This window comes from Erpetoichthys calabaricus, chromosome 13 (genome assembly GCF_900747795.2).
Source record: "Erpetoichthys calabaricus chromosome 13, fErpCal1.3, whole genome shotgun sequence".
Classification (NCBI taxonomy): domain Eukaryota; kingdom Metazoa; phylum Chordata; class Cladistia; order Polypteriformes; family Polypteridae; genus Erpetoichthys; species Erpetoichthys calabaricus.
Genome location: NC_041406.2, coordinates 126,588,889 through 126,610,046, shown reverse-complemented (window position 1 = coordinate 126,610,046; position 21,158 = coordinate 126,588,889). Strand labels below are relative to the sequence as shown.

Here is a 21,158-nt window from a genome sequence, read left to right as displayed (position 1 = left end):
AGCAGAGTTGCGGATTATCTGTGAATACTGCATCTCTGCTGTTAGTCATTAGCATTAAGAAGAAGTAATATGGCATTTATAAACTAATATTAAAGCTCACCTATTCTATTTCTCTTATCAGTATTCTTATGCAACACTTGATGCCACTACTTTACTGCCAAGTTGTGTATCTGCTTATGGAAAAGTCATTTCAGATAAAGGAGCCCTGGAATCGTAGGGTAATAGGGTCCTTTCATCAGATTGGCAAGCCCAGCACTGCCCCAGCTATAAAATGACCAGTACAGGGGAGGCATCTAATTGGCTGAGGTCTCCAGAACTCTGACTGTAGTTGGCTAGTCTGACCCCTTTTCCACAATCTGGAAGTGGCTCTACAATTAGCAGATTGACGGATATTGTTGTTTTTCATTTATGTTAATCAGTTTCTGTGTCCTCATATATGATAGTTCTATATTTAACGAGTGGTATAATCTATTCTTGCATTTTGCTTTGTAGTTTTTTACTATTGTATTTCTGTGGTGGCAATGATAGATTGGCCATCTATTTCTGTGAAGAGGATTCCTTGTGCTCCGTTTTGTGTATTGTATTTACCCCATTTTTTTATTTACATTGTACACCCAACCTATCTAGAAAGGGTCTCTCTCTGAATTGCCCTTCCCAAGATTTCTTCTATTTTCTTTTTCTCTACAAGGGGGGTCTTGGGGCTGTCAAAAAGAGGGCTGCTTAAAGCCCATTGCGACATTCCTTGTGTGATTTTAGGCCATACAATAAAAATCTGTTATTGTTGTTGTAGCACAAAATAGAGGTGTTTGGTTTGAATCCACAATCTCAGACAACCAGGAAGTCAATTTCCAGTCATGTGTGCATAGTAATATGATAAAAAAAATGGTGGAAACCAGACAAAACAAAAATCATCGTAGGGCGATGTGAAATGATGTCAACTACAAAAAATGAAACTAAAACATGCAATGCAGTGTTAGAAATGGGTTCTCCAACCTGCTACACTTTTAAGACAAGTGTAAAAGACTCAAAGACTCAAGAAAACAAAGCAAACATTTATCAAAAAAGAAACACTATGGCAAAGCTAAGGAGAAAATTGTATGTTACAATACATTTTGGTTGGTATTCAAGCATAAAAATTCCTTTAGGCATGTGAATGACATTATTTTTCTATACAACCATAAAACATTATTCATTTTGAAATGCATTAAACCTGACAGAGGAAATTCAGACAATTCCTTCACGCTCTTAGTCTTCAGCATTTACAAATAAATAAAAACATCATTGTAAAGAAGAAAGATGTATTAAATAAGCCACAAAGGCTCTATAGCACAACTTTAGTGCTAGGGTGTTATATCATGTTAGCCATAATGCGGCCTGAAGAAGGGGCCTGAGTTGCCTCGAAAGCTTGCATATTGTAATCTTTTTAGTTAGCCAATAAAAGGTGTAATTTTGCTTGAGTTTTCACTAGCACAACTGTGTAATGTTAAAGTGTAAATTACTTAATCGGATCTAACTTGAAAGATAATCTTACAAAAGGAAAAAAAAAAACAGATAAGAACAGTATGCTGCAAGTTAACTCACCTGAGTTATGCAGCTGCTCCACTGTTACAAATGCAAAAATCAGATTAGAGCAATAAATATACTGTAACAAGACTATTGTCACACTTCGATGTGAAAATTTATATTTAACCTGATCACTTAACACTGCAGTGAGTAACAGCTTTAAAATACTTGATCTATAGTATGTTTAAATTCTGTGCATCATAAAATGCTACTACTGTGTATTGTTTTATCCTTTTTTAATACATACTATACACTAGTAAGGACACAACACCACTAGCTGTTATTGGAAAAACAGGCAGATTAATTTTGCATGATAGTAATATTAATATAAAATACTGCATCTACATAAGTAGCTATAATATAATCACAAATGGCTGTTTTGGAAATATTTTCATAATTTTTTTAATAACTTTATTACCCTCATAGTGGCACTGGCTAATAATCTAACATTGAACCCAGGTGCTTCAAAGGCTGATCAAAACATTACCTTTTGTTCTTTCATGCATACTTGCAAATTAGTTAGACAGCAGACATCAGTGCTTGGCGGTATGACCAAAATTCTATATCACGGTATTTTTCAAAATTATACTGGTTTCACGGTATTCAACAGTATTTTTTCCCCATGCATGAGTGGATGTTAACCACATTTTCCACTTCAATTACTGCAGTAGACTAGCTAAGAATAACCTATTCCACTGTCATGAGAATTGTACATTGTACAAAAAAACATTTAATGTTCACACAAGTATTAATACAGGTTTGCATGGCCCCATAAAGTGATAGTTCTCAAGGGGGTGGCACTAATGAAGAGAAGGAATCACATTGCATGACAGTTGCAGTCAAAATATAGAATCTTTTTTTATTGAACAAATTTTGCAAGCAACTTAAACTATAATTTTGACAACATATTTTCAACCATCCAAAGAGGCATTTAGACTTCGTAAAATATCCAGAGGTGCTTGTCAAAAGTTGTATTGCACTGAACATGTCTTAGAAAAGGAATAAATAGTAAATATTTTTTGTAAACCAACTCTCTGTTAATGTTAACAATCTCTGTCCACTGACACGTTAGCTATATGGATTGTAATGGCGTTGGCTATCTCGATCCACCGCTTGCTTTTTTTGTCATATCTAGTGCCTTTATCAAACGCATCTGCAAGTGACATCTGACTCAAGTGTCCTCTAGCTGTTTCAGTTTTACCTGAGGACGTGGAGAGTTCCAATCGTAGTTCCATACATTCATGGTACTCCAAGGCATGTTTGCGGCTAAGGTGGTGCAGCAAATTGCTCGTGATGCCGCCTCTGGTGACAACTTTAGCTCAACAGCATTTGCAGTAAATAGTTGTTTGGTCCATGTCCGACCTTTTAAAGCAAAAGTACCTCCGGACAACAGACATGGTTCCTTTTTTCGGCAAAAGTTCTTCTGTGTCATCACGTTCAACTTTATCGTCTGCTACAGCTTCAGTTTCGGAATGTTCTCTGTCCATTTTCACCACGTAATACCTCCACTAACACATGTACTCCATTGCATGCGTGTTTAGCAGTGTAGCAGTGAAAAAGGTCCCCCCCATAAACAGTTTCCCGCTGCACTACATTCTGAACATTGTTTAGGCTATTTAAACTGGTATTGCGGTATAAGAAAAATCCATATCACAACAAAAATAAACGGTTTTCAGTATGAAATGGTATACCTCCCAGCTCTAGCAGACATAATGGAAATTAAAAAGGACACTGGTTAGCACTCATGCATTTGAATCCTAAGTGTAGTCACTGTCTGTGTGAACCTTCCACTTGCACAAAGACATGGATAAGTAGTAAAGTAAAAGGTTATTGGCTCTCGCCTTCTGCACAGTGTTATTGTGATTTTTTTTTTTTTTTTTTTTTTTTTTTTTTTAAGTATAAATTGCTTTCCACTTGTTACCTTTATTGTGGTTTCAATGAAAGTCACACTGTGTGCCTGAAAAAGGCTTCTAGAATGCTGGAGTAAATGTAGAATAGAGCTTGCTACATGCTAATGGGATAGACTTTTGCTAAGTGCAATTCTGTGCTGGACTTCAATAATTAAAACAGAAACACCAGTGGAATGCATGGGCATTGGCTTGTTATAAACATGAATGGGGCAAAACTTACAAGCTACTACATAAATAATTGGAGGTTGGTTCAAATTGTTCTATCATGGTGAGGATGGTAGGGGTTATTCTGAAGGAACAGTATGCAAAGAGTGTTTTGAAGGTGAAAAGAGTGTCAGGCAGAGTAATGATTATGAAGCTGGAAATTGGAGATGTGATGATAAATGTTGTTAGTGCATATGCCATGCAAGTTGGGTGTGCGATGGATGAGAAAGATGATTTCTAGAGTGAGTTGGATGAAGTGATGCACAGTGTATTCAAGGGACAGAAAGTGGTGATTGAAGCAGATTTCAATGGACATGTTGAAGGGAACAGAGGAGATGAGGAGGGGATGGGTAGGTATGGTGTCAAGGATAGGAATGAAGAAGGTCAGAGTGGATTTTGCAAAAAGGATGGGTATGGCTGTGGTGAATATGTATTTTAAGAAGAGGGAGGAACATAGGGTGACATACAAGAGTGGAGGAAGATACACACAGGTAGATTATATCCTATGCAGAGGAGTCAATCTGAAGGAGATTAAAGACTGCAAAGTGGTGGCAGGGGAAAGTTTAGTTAGACAGCATAGGATGGTGAGCTGTAAGATAATGTTGGAGATCAAGAAGAGGAGGAGAGTGAGGGCAGAGCCAAGGATCAAATGGTGGAATCTGAAAAAGGAAGATTGCAAGGCCGAGTTTAGGGAGGAGTGAAGACAGGCACTGGGTGGTCATGAAGAGTTACCTGACAGCTGGACAACTACAGCAGAAGTAGTAAGGGTGACAGCAAGGAGAGTATACAGAGGGAGAGGATGGCAAAGAAGAAGTGGGACAGTCAGAGAGAGATGCAGAAATTAGACAAGAGTACAAGGAGATAAGGTGCAAGGAGAAGAGAGGTGGCAAAGGTTAAAGAAAAGGAATATGAGGAGTTGTATGAGAGGTTGGACGCTTAGGGAGGGAGAAAAGGACAGAGGGACTGAGCTGGGAAAGATGTGCAGCAGGTTAGGGTTATAAAGGATAAACATGGAAACATACAAGCGAGGAGGGTGTGTTGAGAAGATGGAAAGAGTACTTCAAAAAACTGATGAATGAAGAGAAAGAGAGAGAGAAGGTTGGATGATGTGGAGATAGTGAATAAGGACGTGCAACGGAATAGAGAATCAAGAATGGAAAGGCCGTTGGTCCAGATGACAGGTGATGGATGCATTCAATGTGAAGGCGGGATTGCATCAGGTATCGTCTCTCAGCACTTTCTTATTTGCAATGGTGATAGACAGGTTGACAGATGACAGACAGGAGTCCCCTTGGACTATCATGTTTGCTGAGGACATTGTGATCTGTAGCGATAGTAGGGAGCAGGTTGAGGAGACCCTGGAAAGGTGGAGATATGCTCTAGAGAGGAGAGGAATGAAGGTCAGTAGGAACAAGACAGAATACATGTGTGTAAATGAGAGGGAGGTCAGTGGAATGGTGAGGATGCAGGGAGTAGAGTTGGCAAAGGTGGATGAGTTTAAATACTTGGGATCAACAGTACAGAGTAATGGGTTATTGGGGATGAGAGATGAAAAATAGTGCAGGCAGGGTGGAAAAGAGTGTCAGGAGTAATTTGTGACAGACAGTTATCAGCAAGAGTGAAAGGGAAGATCTACAGGATGTTAGTGAGACCAGCTTTGTTATATGGGTTGGAGACGGTGGTACTGACCAGAAACTAGGAGACAGAGCTGGAGGTGGCAGAGTTAAAGATGTGAAGATTTGCAATGGGTGTGACGAAGATGGACAGAATTAGAAATGAGTACATTAGAGGGTCGGCTCAGGTTGGACGTATGGGAGACAAAGTCAGAGAGGCAAGATTGCGTTGGTTTGGACATGTGTAGAGGAGAGATGCTTGGTATATTGGGAAAAGGATGTTAAAGATAGGCCTTCCTCTTGCCTGGCAGCTCTAAGAGAAGATTTATGGATGTGGTGAGAGGACATGCAGGGGATGGGCTGACAGAGGAGAAGATACAAAATACAGGAAGTTATGGAAAAAGATGATCCGCTATGGCAACCCCTAACGGGAGCAGCCAAAAGAAGAAGAAGAAGATCAGGTTGAGTTGTAAGATTAATATTATACAGTTTTCAATTGGCTAAAGAGTTAAAGAAAGAGCTACTCAAACTTCGCAATTAGTGCTGCTTTACAGTAACATTTTTTCACTTATGAGACACAGATTTAATAAAAATTAGAAAAGCCTGCCATTGCAGCTTAATTGCTGTGTTACTTTTCAAATGTCACTCTTCAAACAAATATTTTTCTCAGCGAGTTTTACAGTGTGGGATTTCTATTGTGTTCACAGGTTTTTACGAACAGATTCGGCAATGATTATTCCACTCACTTGCCATTGTGAGATGATGAATTCACAAACATCTTGAACTGTAAACAATTTGAAGTCAGCATGTCATTAGTCAACATATAGCTGGTTATCATGGTTGTCCATTAGGTCGCATTCTGTCTAATGAATGAATTATTATCATCATTTGTTGTTGTTGGATTATTGTTTATATTGTGGTCTTACATTTTTGCCCCCAATGTTTGTGACAAGTTGGCACCCATGAAAGAGAGGTTTAGACATCTTTGAAAAAAAGTATTTTGATGAGTGTGAAGGTTTTGAAAAAACTGACAAATCACCTGCTCAAAACACAATCAGTTTGAAATTTTTAATAGTTATTAGTAATTGCATTCTGCTACTTAACAACGCCAGTAGAAATGAGTTTCCTTAGTTTTTAATTATTGACGCTGATACTGTTGATTTTGATTGTAGTACATGCAATTTCACTTTCACAGAGCTCATGTTCTTCACTTTTATTTTTAAAAATGCTTATTTGTTTATTTTATAAAATATATATGCAAGAGTTAAGTGAAACACAGTTACCATGTTTTAGAGTCAAATGCTAACTTCCACAACACAAGTTAATCATTTAACTTCTCATTGAAAAGTAGTAACTAAATGAGTCAAATTTATGATGTTTTCAAAGAAACATTATATTAATACTTTTAGTAGCAACATTATATAAATGTATATAGTTTTTTATATTCATTTCATTAGATAGAAACATCTTAATATAGGAAATATAAAATCTAAAAGTAAACACTTTTCTACTGTAATGGCAAATGAAAGTGTTCAGAAAAAAGAACACACACTTTGAAATGTTTTCCTAAATATCCACAGCAAGTGCCCTAATCGCAGGAGAATGCCCTATTAAATGCACTTAAACATTTATTAACTTAGATTAAATGAAGCAACATATCACTAAAATATGCATCATGAGCACCACCTTTTGGTCATTTTTGTTAGTCAAGGATGTAATGCAGCACCTCAAACATGAAATATTGCGGGCAGAGGTCATAAAACACATTTGTCATGGCTGTATCTAGGTATTAAAAAAAAGTTTAAAAATAATCCAAAAATGTTGAAAATTGATAAGAAATGAAGTCATCATTGGCTAGTAGTATAGATGACTCACAGTAACAATTGAAAATCTAGCTCTGTCATAACCAGCTTCCTAGATCATAAAAAGGTTAAATTACTTCATAATTGGTCATTTTCTACATTTCACACAAACAATATATTAATTTCTGAATGATTTCTGGCTACATGGAATATAATGAGAATGTTGGGTCTTTTATAAGGTATACAAAACAATGCAGAGCATTCTGCATTAAGAATAAATGTCCAATAGAGTTCATCTAAAATGACAGCACCTCTGTTGTACCACATGGTTGAGGAAGCATTCTTTTTTAGTGTGTCCTACTTCAGCAGGTATAGAGGAATTCTTCAGAACAGAAGTGTAAACTGAAGAAGCAAAACACAAGCAGATTCTTGATGACATGTTATGCCTTACTAGAAACCTCCATTTGGAAAATAATTGTGCTCTTTGGCTTAACAAAAGCCCAAAACATACAACCAATATGTTACACAGTGAATATGCAACAATAATATTTATCAGAATTCACTTTATTGGCCATTATAAACATTATAAACAAAATGTCATCCCACACTTGATCTGCAATCTCAGTTCTGACCATCCATTTCCACTCACTTAAGAGTGGAAACATCCTGTGCTTGAAACTTATACTCTGGGTTAAAGAATCCCAGTCCTGAACCACTTCTCACCCAGCTACTGTACTTTGGTGAGACTGGAAAAGAGTAGTTGTAGCACAGCATGCACATTAAGACCTTTAACTATTAATCACAGGAAAAGAGGATCAAACTTGAGATATTTTCATTATCTTTTATTTTGAAGGTGGGGCATCAGCAATTTAAAATTAAGTACTTGATAAGTCCTTCAGAATCAAACTAATATTGATAAAAATTGTCTTTGAAGAACGTAAGTAGCAAGTCTAAAACATAAAAGGGAACAAAGAAACCCAGAATTTTCCAATATAGTGGCACCTGCAAAAGACAGAGGGGTTAGGCAAATACAATAAAAACAGTAAGACCAAAACACAAACCCATATCCAAAATGAAAGTGAAACTAACTCAAGAAGTGAATAATGTGATAGGGCACCCAGAAGCAATTCTCAGGACCATAATCTTGCAATGAACCAAGCAAAAATTCCAGTAACCTGATGAAAAGAACCCAAAATTATTTGTATCTTAAATTCTTTTTTGCTCTCAGCATCAACAGGTGGAAGGGAGATATTTATAAAATCCATGGGCAGTTCTCCCATTGACCACTGTGGAACAGAATGGGTTGAAGCAAATCCAAAATTAATAATTGAAATATTACATTTGCTGAAGAGTGATACTAAGTAATAACATAGTCCTCAATGCTCTTAAAAACATACCTTGCCACCACAAACAACATTTGAAAAGCTGAGATGTCCGAGTGACTCTAGTATATCCAAAAAGTGAATCATAAGCCCATGAGCCTCCATGGTAAAGAAGAGTTTGTTTGGAGATATATTTTCTGGCATATTTTTTGTCAGTACTAGCCCTCTCAATAAGGAATTCAAGATTCTACAACAAAATAAAAAAATCACTGATTTCACCTATGAATTCATATTCTTATGCTACACTATTTGTATGGAATTCCCTAATAATATTGTGTAATTATCACACTGTAAAACTTTGATATTATTAAAAAGTTGCGTATTGAAACAGTTAATCTGCTCTGCCGAGATCTATAATACACTCCCAATATCAGGCCTCCATCTTTGCTGACTTTTAGTCTATTCCACATGTTCACATTAAGAGGTTGCTTATTTCCTAATTCAAGGAGTCTCATCTCATTTTCTTAACCACTTTTTCTGGTGAGGGTCACAGTGGCAGCAGGCCAAGCAGGTTAGGCCAGACTTCCCTATCCCAACTACAGATTTCAGGTCTTTATGGAGAATTCCCAGGTGTTTCCAAGCCAGCCAAGAGATATAAACCTCTCCAGTGTGTCCTGGGTTTGCAACAGGATCTCTGCCCAGTGTGATATGCCCAGAGTAGCTCTAGTGGGAGCCCCAGGAGGGCTTCTTTACAACATCCCCAGAACACATCAGCTTGCTCCTCTGTCACCCCAGCTTTAGTGTGAAGAAACCTAATTTCTGCCCACTTGAACCAGCAATGTTATTCTTTTGGTCATTGCTCACGGATACAGATCAATCAGTAAATTGATGTGTTTTCTCTTTAAACTCTGCTCCAGTTTCACCACCACTGACCAGTACAGTGTCTGTAGAACTGCTGCCATTGCTTTACTCCGCTCGTCAATCTCAAGTTCCCTTTTCCATCACTTGTGAACAAAATCCCAAGATACAGTGCATCCGGAATGTGTTCACAGCACATCACTTTTTCCACATTTTGTTATGTTACAGCCTTATTCCAAAATGGATTAAATTCATTTTTTTCCTCAGAATTCTACACACAACACTCCATAATGACAAATTGAAAAAAGTTTGAGGTTTTTGCAAATTTATTAAAAATAAAAAAAACTGAGAAAATCACATGTACATAAGTATTCACAGCCTTTGCTCAATACTTTGTCGATGCACCTTTGGCAGCAATTCCAGCCTCAAGTCTTTTTGAATATGATGCCACAAGCTTGGCACACCTATCCTTGGCCAGTTTCGCCCATTCCTCTTTGCAGCACCTCTCAAGCTCCATCAAGTTGGATGGGAAGCGTTGGTGCACAGCCATTTTAAGATCTCTCCAGAGATCTTCAATCGGATTCAAGTCTGGGCTCTGGCTCGGCCACTCAAGGACATTCACAGAGTTGTCCTGAAGCCACTCCTTTGATATCTTGGCTGTGTGCTTAGGGTCGTTGCCCTGCTGAAAGATGAATCGTCGTACCAGTCTGAGGTCAAGAGCGCTCTGGAGCAGGTTTTCATCCAGGATGTCTCTGTACATTGCTGCAGTCATCTTTCCCTTTATCCTGACTAGTCTCCCAGTACCTGCCGCTGAAAAACATCCCCACAGCATGATGCTGCCAACACCATACTTCACTGTAGGGATGGTATTGGCCTGGTGATGAGCGGTGCCTGGTTTCCTCCAAAAGTGACGCCTGGCATTCACACCAAAGAGTTCAATCTTTGTCTCATCAGACCAGAGAATTTTCTTTCTCATGGTCTGAGAGTCCTTCAGGTGCCTTTTGGCAAACTCCAGGCGGGCTGCCATGTGCCTTTTACTAAGGAGTGGCTTCCGTCTGGCCACTCTACCATACAGGCCTGATTGGTGGATTGCTGCAGAGATGGTTGTCCTTCTGGAAGGTTCTCCTCTCTCCACAGAGGACCTCTGGAGCTCTGACAGAGTGACCATCGGGTTCTTGGTCACCTCCCTGACTAAGGCCCTTCTTCCCCGATCGCTCCGTTTAGATGGCCGGCCAGCTCTAGGAAGAGTCCTGGTGGTTTCGAACATCTTCCACTTACGGATGATGGAGGCCACTGTGCTCATTGGGACCTTCAAAGCAGCAGAAATTTTTCTGTAACCATCTCCAGATTTGTGCCTCGAGACAATCCTGTCTCGGAGGTCTACAGACAATTTCTTTGACTTCATGCTTGGTTTGTGCTCTGACATGAACTGTCAACTGTGGGACCTTATATAGACAGGTGTGTGCCTTTCCAAATCATGTCCAATCAACTGAATTTACCACAGGTGGACTCCAATTAAGCTGCAGAAACATCTCAAGGATGATCAGGGGAAACAGGATGCACCTGAGCTCAATTTTGAGCTTCATGGCAAAGGCTGTGAACACTTATGTACATGTGCTTTCTCAATTTTTTTAATTTTTAATAAATTTGCAAAAACCTCAAGTAAACTTTTTTCACGTTGTCATTATGGGGTGTTGTGTGTAGAATTGAGGGGAAAAAAATGAATTTAATCCATTTTGGACTAAGGCTGTAACATAACATGTGGAAAAAGTGATGTGCTGTGAATACTTTCCGGATGCACTGTATCTCCCTTCAGAATCAGATACTACATCTGATGCTACAAATGTGACTGTTCTATGTATAAGAATTCTCACACCTCTTGTTTTCTTTAACTGCGGTGGCCTGGCACCCTGCCCGGGGTTTGTTTCCTGCCTTGTGCCGGCTGGGATTGGCTCCAGCAGACCCCCGTGACCCTGTAGTTAGGATATTGCAGGTTGGATAATGGATGGATAGTTTTCTTTGTAAAGCTGGAATGGAACATTTGGCGAGTCCAGTCTTTTTGCAGCTGGAACTGATCTTTGCTTAATAAGTGGGTCTCCTGTAAAAAATACTATTTTAGCGTTTAGACCTGTTAGCAGGGTTCCCACTCTTTTTAAGGAATCATTTTCCAGGACATTTCCAGGACGTTTCCAGGAGCTTTTTCCGGAAATTCATGACAGGATCTGGTCATACAGTAATACACTTTAGTCGCAGGCTTAACACCATTTTAATTTCTCTTTGATTATGCAGGGACTTAGTGTCACCGATATGCTAAATTACATAAAGGCAACACCAATTAATGCACTGATGTATAATGGAGTTGTTTGACCTCTTTTTGTTACACACTGTTTTAAACTGCAAAACTCTTTTAAAGAAATAAATGCCTCTTGGATTGTGGAAAACTATCCAAACACTGACATATACTGAGCAATTCCATAATGTTCAGTATAGAGCTGTTGATCACACCATGAAATAGGCTACCATAGTGACCTAATTTCAGTAAAAGTTACTTGCATATTACATATTATGTCATTGTTTGTATCAAATAAATTTATGCACAATGTTTGTATTAAACAAAACTGCATAAAGCCAATTTATTGCCTATATCATGTGTATGATGCCTATAACACTAATATATGCAACAATTGGCACGCGACAAAACAAAGTCAGAGTTAACTTTCAACTGGTAGCTTTACTGGGAATACAGCAGCTGTAGAATTTGCATAAGTCAACGACAAAGATTATAATAAAGAACTTATCTTTGTGGGAAAAGAAGCAAAATACATCCATTTTAAATCATGATAGCCTTGCCATCAATTCCTGAGTTGAAAACTTGGTTAAACTAGAAAGAATACTAGGAACAAAGGATAAGAGCCTGAACTCCAGTATATTGGAAAAAAACAAAAAAAACAATCTATAAGTCACTGTAGTGTAACCTATGAAAAAGGCATCTGGTGTAGGCCTAGGTTTAGAAACAATGCTGGTGTTGCTCCTTGAGGTCTGATAAAACTGCATCCAGACCGATGACCTCCTTTTTTTCAGCAACACTTTTACGATAGGCATTAGATTTTGTGAGCAGTGTAAAGTCCTGTTTTCTCTCAGCCTTCTCTGCCATTGCATCTGCTTCTTCTTGCATTGCCTCAAAGCTAGTGATTATTTTCTGTCTCTTTGCTGCCACTTTTGTGATTTCAGAGCGGAGCTCTTCTCTTTGCTTGTCATTTTCAGTTTCCTTTTCCTTCTTTTTTTCATCATCAAGGTATTGGACATACCGCATCCTGGCATTTCTGCAATGCTGCAAGAGGGGCTTTGGCAATACTCCATCAAATCAGCCACCAGTCAAAGAATCTTGGATTAGGCGAAGAGACATCAGAGTCCTTCCTTTCAGATTTGTAACCAGCATGTCCTTATTCACAGAGTACCCTCTTTCGACCACTGCTTGCCCATGTGACAATGTGAACAGGTCTTTCATTGATTTCCACAGAATTGCATACTCTGCTTTGTCACCAGCAAATCTTCCCATGAATGTGTCCAGCCGACAGGAGCTACTTCTATACCCTTGAAACTCCTCCTTATGGTGCTGCACCATTTCAGTGAGGAACATCTTGTACTCACTCAGGATTTGGTCACAGTCCTCTGCTGTATGCCATTTGGCATTAAGAAGCAGCTGTAAGAGCTTCTCAAACATGGAGATGGCACGCCTTTCATCGCTGATCATAGTTACTGGATCTAGGCATGCCATGTGCCTTACTGCTGCATAATTCAAAGGGCATTTGTCCAGCAGTTTCTTTGCTGTTGCGGACAGGAAGGCTACACATTCTCTCCGGAATTGTTAACCTGGCAGCGGTTTTTCAAGCAGCTTCTCTGAGGCTTTCTCAAGAGCTTGTTTGGTGGCAAAGCCAAGATCCACCTCTTTCAGTGGCAAATGGAGTGTTTTGTCCAGTACATCAATTTTAAGCATTTGGACAGGTGTTTTGATGTTATCCAGTACCTCCCTCTTCATAAAGCATGAAATCAAACTCTTCAGAAGGGCCTGAAGGTCTTTTGCCAAAAATGGCATCATGGGGGCATCAGTCTGGAAAGTCTCAAGAAAGGGTTTCAGCTGCCTTGCCACATAGGCAAAAAACTGTAATTTTGCCTCAAAAAGGGGGTCACCAACAGCCTCTCTGACCACAGTGTATGATGTTGACGTTGGCATTTTACTCTTTGGCAGTTTCTTGTAATTGTCGACAAATATTTCAACATGTGGCCACATCTTAAGTGCTCTCTCTGCCACTGGCAAGTCCTCCACCCACCTGTGAGCACAGAATTTTAGAGGGAATGTTGATGTTTTGGTAATTTCAATAAAGTCATCCCGTCTGGCTGGTGTGTCATGAAAAAGCTGCCAAAGGGCTCTTAGTTTGTCACCTATCTTCCCTCCACTTTCCTTCTCACCTTGTTGGAAGCTTCCATGAACTGTATGAAGACCATAGGTTCCTAGGTTTATCAAGCTTCTAATATCTGGGGCCTCCTTAGACCTGTCTTCTTCAAATAATATGCTAACACCTAATGGGAATTGCCATTAACAGGCTAACAGAAATTAGCATCGCCGATTTACTTGACATGTTTAATATGCAACTTGGGTCCACTTCAGACGGTATGAAGTAACAAAACTGTCAGTTGCACCATATGCACTGTGGTCATACTTACAGTCATGCACTCAGCAGAAATTTCAAGTGATGAACCGATGTTCTGTTGTTCTCCTGTCAGCTACTGACAAGCTAGAGGAACGAGGGTCAAAACTCAAATATAATTGCCTATACATGTCTCAGTAGGTGGAGACATTGCGCAGCAGAGGCCATGACCTAGCTCAGCTGTCATCATATCTAGACTTACGAACAGCAAGCTGTTTCAAACAGAAAATTTTCAGGTTTTCCAGGACGCGTGGGAACCCTGGTTAGGTGAGAGAATACTTTATTTCGTGATTCAGGCCTTTAACATTCCAGCTCACAAAGTTAACTGTCCCATCATGGAGACATTGATTCTGAATTTTTGATGTCATTTTGTAGTCTTAACTGGAAGTGAGACAGCTTTAACCTTAATTTCCCACGAGTTATTGCCATGCAGCCATGCAGAGACAGAGCACGTCCAAAACAAAACAAGCCCCCCAGCAGTGGCATTTGAGGATTAAAATGTAGAGATATCTATTGCCGATAAAGTGTAAATACTATATGCACAAAATATAATTTTCAACAGTCTTGAAATATTAAGACAGTAAACCCAGGGAATGGTGTTAAAAAGTGGCCCTGGACAAACATAGTAAACCCCAATGCAATAAAAACAATAACAATAAACCAAGGGTATGATGTTTAACAGTCTCCTTTAGAATAGTTAAAAACAAACAAAAAAAAATAAATGAACTACTTTAATTTCTTCCACACATACGTGAATAATTGTAATTAAAACAAACAAAAAGTGGCCGAGAAGAAAAAAGGATGTATAATTATGGTGCCCGTATCATTGCAAGCAGATCAGACAGCAGGTAATATCTTCTCGCCATACCATTACAGGATGCGACTCACTATCGTATTTCAAAAAAGCGTCGGGATCAGCTTTCTTAATTCCTTTTCTGCTTCCTCCGTGGAGGAGAAGATACGATATTTGTCTTGAAGATCCACCTTCAGTTTGGCAGGATACAAGAGGCTGTATCTGATATCGGCTTTCCATAACCCCCGTTTAATGTTGTAAAAAGCTGCACGTTTAGCAGCTGTTGAGGGTGAGAAATCAGGGAAAATACAAATGTGGTTATTTTCAAATATAATCTCTTGTTTGTGTCTGAGAAGTGCTATTACATTAAGTTAAATTGTAATCTCTCGAAGCAGACAATTAAAGTCCTAGGTTTAGAGGTATTTGATCCATGTATGTGATAAGCTGCCACTATCTTGGTAGCTGATTTAAAGTCCTCTCCAATTATTTGAGAATAGTTCAGCTACGAGTTTCATTGGGTTTGGACTTTCACGATTCTCAGGTAGACCTTCTATTCTAATATTATTCCTTCTGCATCCATCTTCCAGAGCCGCAAGTCTGTCTCCGAGTTTTTTGCATTCGGAATTCACAGTTGTAGCTTTTCCCATCGCCATTAGATGCCAAATGTTCCACGGTTTCAATTCGAGCTGTGAATGTCTGCTTAACGTCTTCCAGCTGATCAGCAAGTTCTCTCAGTTTAGATGCATTTTCCTGAATGTGTTCAATTTTTCTCAGCATATCTTTAAAGACTGCATCAAAACGATTATATATACATTTTTCCAAGTCTTTATATTCCTGCCGCATCTCTTGCAGCTTCTCGTTTGTCTTTAGCAAGCCATTTATTTCTTTCTTCATATTTTTCTGAATGTCTTTCTTGAGCTCACTTATGGCAGTGGCCAATGTTGCGATCATTTCCTTCAGTTCGGACAAATCGTTTCGGCTTTCGTGCTCCGCGGGTGAAATGGTAACCCCCATTACAGCCGATGCTTCCGGCTTGCGAGGAGTAGATGAATGCGCAGACTGCAAGGCCATCTCTAGTTTCAAGTGATCTTCTGGAATCGGCTAACTATCATGACCTGCATCACTTGCACCTTCGATCCCATTTTCGCTCTCGACTGGAGATGATGCAGTGGAACGGGGTCCTGGGAAGTCTGTGCTTTTGCCTGCCTGTTCCAGGTCAGTCTCTGAAAGGCCGTACCTTGAACTTGGGCCTGATGCCTGTCTAGACTTGAGTGTAGTTTTAGGTTTCTTTTCTGTTTCTTTCTGACCCCCTTTCTTGTTACTCGTGTTTATATACTGTAGTAGAAACTCCTTTGATTAGGTAAATACAGGATACCTCGGGATAATAAGAAATAAGAGAAAAAATAAAGCCGCTGCAACGGAGCTCCACTTCAGACGTTCATCTCCTGTAACGGACAAGACCAACTCCCCGAAATTAGATTATTAACATGACAATCACACTGGGTACTGGCATTGAACAGACTGCGTATTTAACCTTTGGGAGCTAGCGCGCAGACTGACTCCACAATTGTATATTATATACAAACAGTAGTTTCTTGGAATGAACTGTAGATGCATTTTTTTATGATTAGATATAAGTTTAGTCACATTTAAGTACAAGTTCACAATTCTTAGAAACCCTGGTGCAGGCCGCAGTGAGAGCCATATCGGGCTGCATGTTGTGCAGGGTTAAGCTATATTTGCTGCTCTGTTTTATATGAGGAAAAATAAAGTTTATTTTTCATAATTTTTTTTTTTTTTTTTTTTTTTTTTTTTTTTTTTAAAAAGACAGCTATAAAAGAAAACAGATTACACATTGTTTATTCCATCCATCCATCCATCCATCCATTTTCCAACCCGCTGAATCCGAACACAGGGTCACGGGGGTCTGCTGGAGCCAATCCCAGCCAACACAGGGCACAAGGCAGGAACCAACCCTGGGCAGGGTGCCAACCCACCGCAGACATTGTTTATTCGAGTTTTAAAATGCAAGGTGTAAACAAATATTTTTTCACTATAAAAAGGTATTTGACTATTTCCATCTTGATTAAAAAAAATGAAATATGAAGAGGAATGTGGAATTTGTAAATCATAACATCCATAGATGTTCAGTAGAACTGAATAGATCTTACCTATTGTTTGTTATTTTAGTTTCTTTGATTACATTGATAGACATGCTATTATTAAGTGGGCAACGGTGAGTGGATACTTCAGATAAAATAAAAAACAAATTAAAAAGAAAAAATTAAAACAAAAACCAAATACTATAGAGGGTTAATGTGTACAAAGAATACAGCAGGCTTTAATGTGGTCTAAGCGCCTATTGAACACTAGAACAGCACCAGATCTGCTTGTCATTTATAATGGCTAAACATTGTTCTGTTCAATAAAAACCCAAGAGTCTTTTAAATGCTTTAGAAACCTCCTACACAGTAAAGGTCCTAGGGTTATTGTTGATCTTTGTGTTTTAAATGCCGTCTTTATGTTTGCAAACTTCGTCAATTCATTTTTAAAGACATTTTTAACAAACCATGAAAGCAGAACAATTGTCCATTTGATCTGACTGTGCTCAATTTTTTTAATCAACCTTTCACCCCTCAGTGACACACTTAAGTCTCAGTGCACATAACAACCCATCAGTGAAAGCTGAAACCCAAAACAGAAGAAACCACCAGGAATAAGTATATGATTTGATTGGTACTGAGCCTGAGAACAAATCGGCCAATCTGGTATATAATTAAAAAGCAATAACCCGAATCAAAACAGTGGTTTCTCAGTGGGCAGTTTTAAAAGCAACGATCAAGAGTTTCATGTTAAACGGAAGGGCACAGCTACCTGAGCAGGATGAAAGCAAATCACATTCATGATAATTGAGAGCTTGTGGTCTTTCAATTGTCTACATTTTTACAAAGGTAGTTAATGGCTAAGCAAATTTCTTATACAATAATACAGAGATATCCACCTTCTCCTCTTTCTCAATTTTAAAATAGCTACCAGTGTAAACAAAAACAAAAACACTAAAAACAACACTGACATTAAAAACATTAACAGTGACAGTGACACTAAACACAGCAGTGACACTAAAAACAACATTGTAATGATTAAAAGTTTTAAGATAGTGTGTAAACTCGTGGCTTAGGGTTGTATAATGAATAAACAATCAACAGAGCATGGTGGCACAAAGAGGTTGGAAATGAAAATATGCTCTGGGAGTGGCTTTAACTTAGTCTCATCATTCCTGCAAAATAGATAGCATAACACTATCTTCTACCATAATATTTTTGTTAAATAAAGTAAAATCTATTATGTGTTATTTGTCACATGAGGTTAGAGTTATCTAATTTTGTGAATTTACGGTATGATAATTAATATTATAGTTCAAATTATGTAAAATGCCTGCATTCTGAGAATAAAATGTATGTTGGAAACAAACACCTGGAATGAATATTAAAGCATTTAGTGCAGTGATTTTTAAAAGGCAGCCCACAAGCCACATCTGGCCCACACTTTAATGTGTACCAAACACATAAACCTGTGTAAATAAGTGTACACTGGCTAAGCCTATTTCCCACCTAAACTAAACCTGAACTGACAATGAATGGGCCAACAAATTTTGCTTTATTTTACCAGACCATTTGAATGGACAGCTGAATTTTTTACATGACAGCAAGAAATAGCCTACGTGCATTTTTGTGTGATGATATATATCTCTCCTAAATCATTTTAGTTTGCAATTGAAAGGCAAGAGTCATACCATTTCAGATATGAATTAGACTGCTGAAACATTCTGCTTAAAGTTAGCTTATTTTAAAAAATATACAGAGAGCAAAGTTGCACTTTAAACAGCTGCAGCAACACTGGAATTAAAAAAAATATATAAAGAGGACGTCCTGATGCATAAGTTCCTGTTAAGACTGATAGAGAATTTCAAAGAGTGGTGGGAGAGCTTCAGTCTCTTAAATTAAATATTCCTGCAATTTTAACAACCATTCTCCTTTGTTACAAATGGACAGGTGTAGACTGCCGAGTGAAAGCACCTCCTCAGCTACAGATCTTAGAAATATAAAAATCAGTTTTGCATAAAGAACAACAAAAGCACATCAGTCTGAGTTTTTTCTGAATAAACAGGATTTTCCAATTCAGTAGTACAATAGCGATTACAATGCTGCTCCTCACAATATTTCCTTTCACCTATAACTTTGAATATCTACTTTTACTAAATGACATTGGGTTAGAATTCCCTCTAGCAGGTCCTTGTGTCTCAGCACAACCTAAGCCTTCAGTTGCCATTAAAGTGCTGTGCATCTTATGTAACCTCAATTGTTCCCAATCTGTTTAAGGGTCAGCATGGTTCAATATCTTCACACTTGTCCCTTCTAGTTGCATGGAGGTCTTCTGACATTCTGCTGTGTTACCATGGATTCTAACACACCTCCCAGGATTAAAGGCGGCTTTATTATAAAAAAAAAAAAAAAAAAAAAAAAAAAAAACTCTTGCCAGCCCTCAATGTCATAAAGACTATTTTGCCAGCCAGACACCACCTTATGACATAATCCGTTTAATTTACTCTTATGTAAAACATTTTATTCACAAGACCAGAAGACTATACACATTAACAATTTACACTTGTACAATAATCAAGTCTCATAATGAACTCAACTTGAAATTAAGTACTCACTTAGTCGTCTCACTACCTGTAGATATTTCACTTCAGCATCCAGGTTCAAAGTATGACCTGACCTGTTACAGATAAATGAAAAATATAAATAAACAGATGTTACAAATACATTATATTGTACTTACAATTTGATTTGATATTACAAAAGTATTTCATTTGTCACATGCAAAGTACATAGAGTACAATATGTAGTGAAGCTTAGCTGCTTAAGTCCAATGACTGTGCCTGAAAACGAACATGGAGACAATAACAATACATAACTTTATATATTAAAAAATAATCGAAGATTAATTCTAATAGATTAATTATAAATGTGTAATAGATATTATTAAAAACTATATTGCCTAAACAACAAAGTAAATGTAAAATCAACAGTATATTCTGCCTAAGCATTTTCTAATTAACTGGGTGCTACTTTGAAACAGCTCACATCTTCAGAAGACTCGATTCAAGTCTTTGGCTGATTACTGTCAATGTAGAGTTAATGTATTTTCCCTAATCCTGCACTTGTTTGTCTCTAATTTTTTTACTTTTACTCCTATATCTCAACAACACATGCGTCAGGTTATGTGGCAATCCTTAATTAATGAACGTGCATGAAAGTACCCTGCAATGGGCTAATGTCCTGCCAGGGATGATTCTTGTCTTGCGTGCAGATGCTATCAGAATAATAATCTAATTCAGAGTTGTGTGAAATGGAACAAGTGGGTTAAGTATAGGATGTAAAGTAAATGATAACCGCTAACCATTTTCTACACCATCTACTGTATTAGTACTTAACTGTCACCCATTTCCTTATCCCTTTCCTATACTTACCTTTAGACTACATTGTACCGGTTTTATAGGTTTGTGTACGTGTTTAAACATCCCTCACCTTTACCTTACTGCATGTTTTTTCACCTTGTGGTTCTTTAATTTTTAAATAGATTTTTGAAATGTTCTTTGTACCTGAATAACATTTTTCTTCAATATGTTTAAAAAGTGATTCTTTCTATGTGGAATTCCTGACAAAATTTACAGTACTGTATGTACAACAAGACATATTTGTGTTTTCTTTCTTTTTCTAGTACTAAAACAACTGGTAGTGTAAAATGAAACAATCTGTGAAGCCCATCTTTTCAGAAGTGCACTATAAATTCATTATAAGATTTAAAATAATATCAGCAATTAATTTGTCACTTTAAACAAACTTAATCCACTGAATGCCAATGAATGAGCTCAATTGGTGAAGTATCAGTGTTTTTGTTTAATGTAGAGCATCATCCACTTACAATTCATAATATGCTGCAATATGTTTTATTTGATTAAAGTAATGAGTATCTTAAATACTTTGGATCAACAGTACAAAGTAATAGGGATTGTGGTAGAGAGGTGAAAAAGAGTGCTGGCAGGGTTGAATAGGTGGAAAAGTGTGTCAGGAGTAATTTGTGACAGACTGATATCGGCAAGAGTGAAAGGGAAGGTCTACAGGACAGTAGTCAGATCAGCTATGTTATACGGGTTGGAGACTGAGGCACTGAGCAGAAAGCAGGAGACTGAGCTGGGGGTGGCAGAGTTAAAGATGCTAACATTTGCACTGGGTGTTACAAGGATGGATAGGATTAGAAATTAGTACATTAGTGGATCAGCTCAGGTTGAATGGTTTGAAGACAAAGTCAGAGAGGCGA

The 21,158-nt window shown here is 38.1% G+C and overlaps 1 protein-coding gene across 1 annotated transcript in view; it reads right to left on the bottom strand.

Moving 5' to 3' along the window:
* triqk (triple QxxK/R motif containing) overlaps positions 1–21,158 on the bottom strand; it is a 231,045-nt gene that overhangs the window by 180,223 nt on the left and 29,664 nt on the right. The window contains exon 2 of the mRNA XM_028817794.2: positions 19,492–19,553. The gene's annotated coding sequence lies outside the window, so the exon portion shown is untranslated. The remainder of the gene's footprint in view (positions 1–19,491; positions 19,554–21,158) is intronic.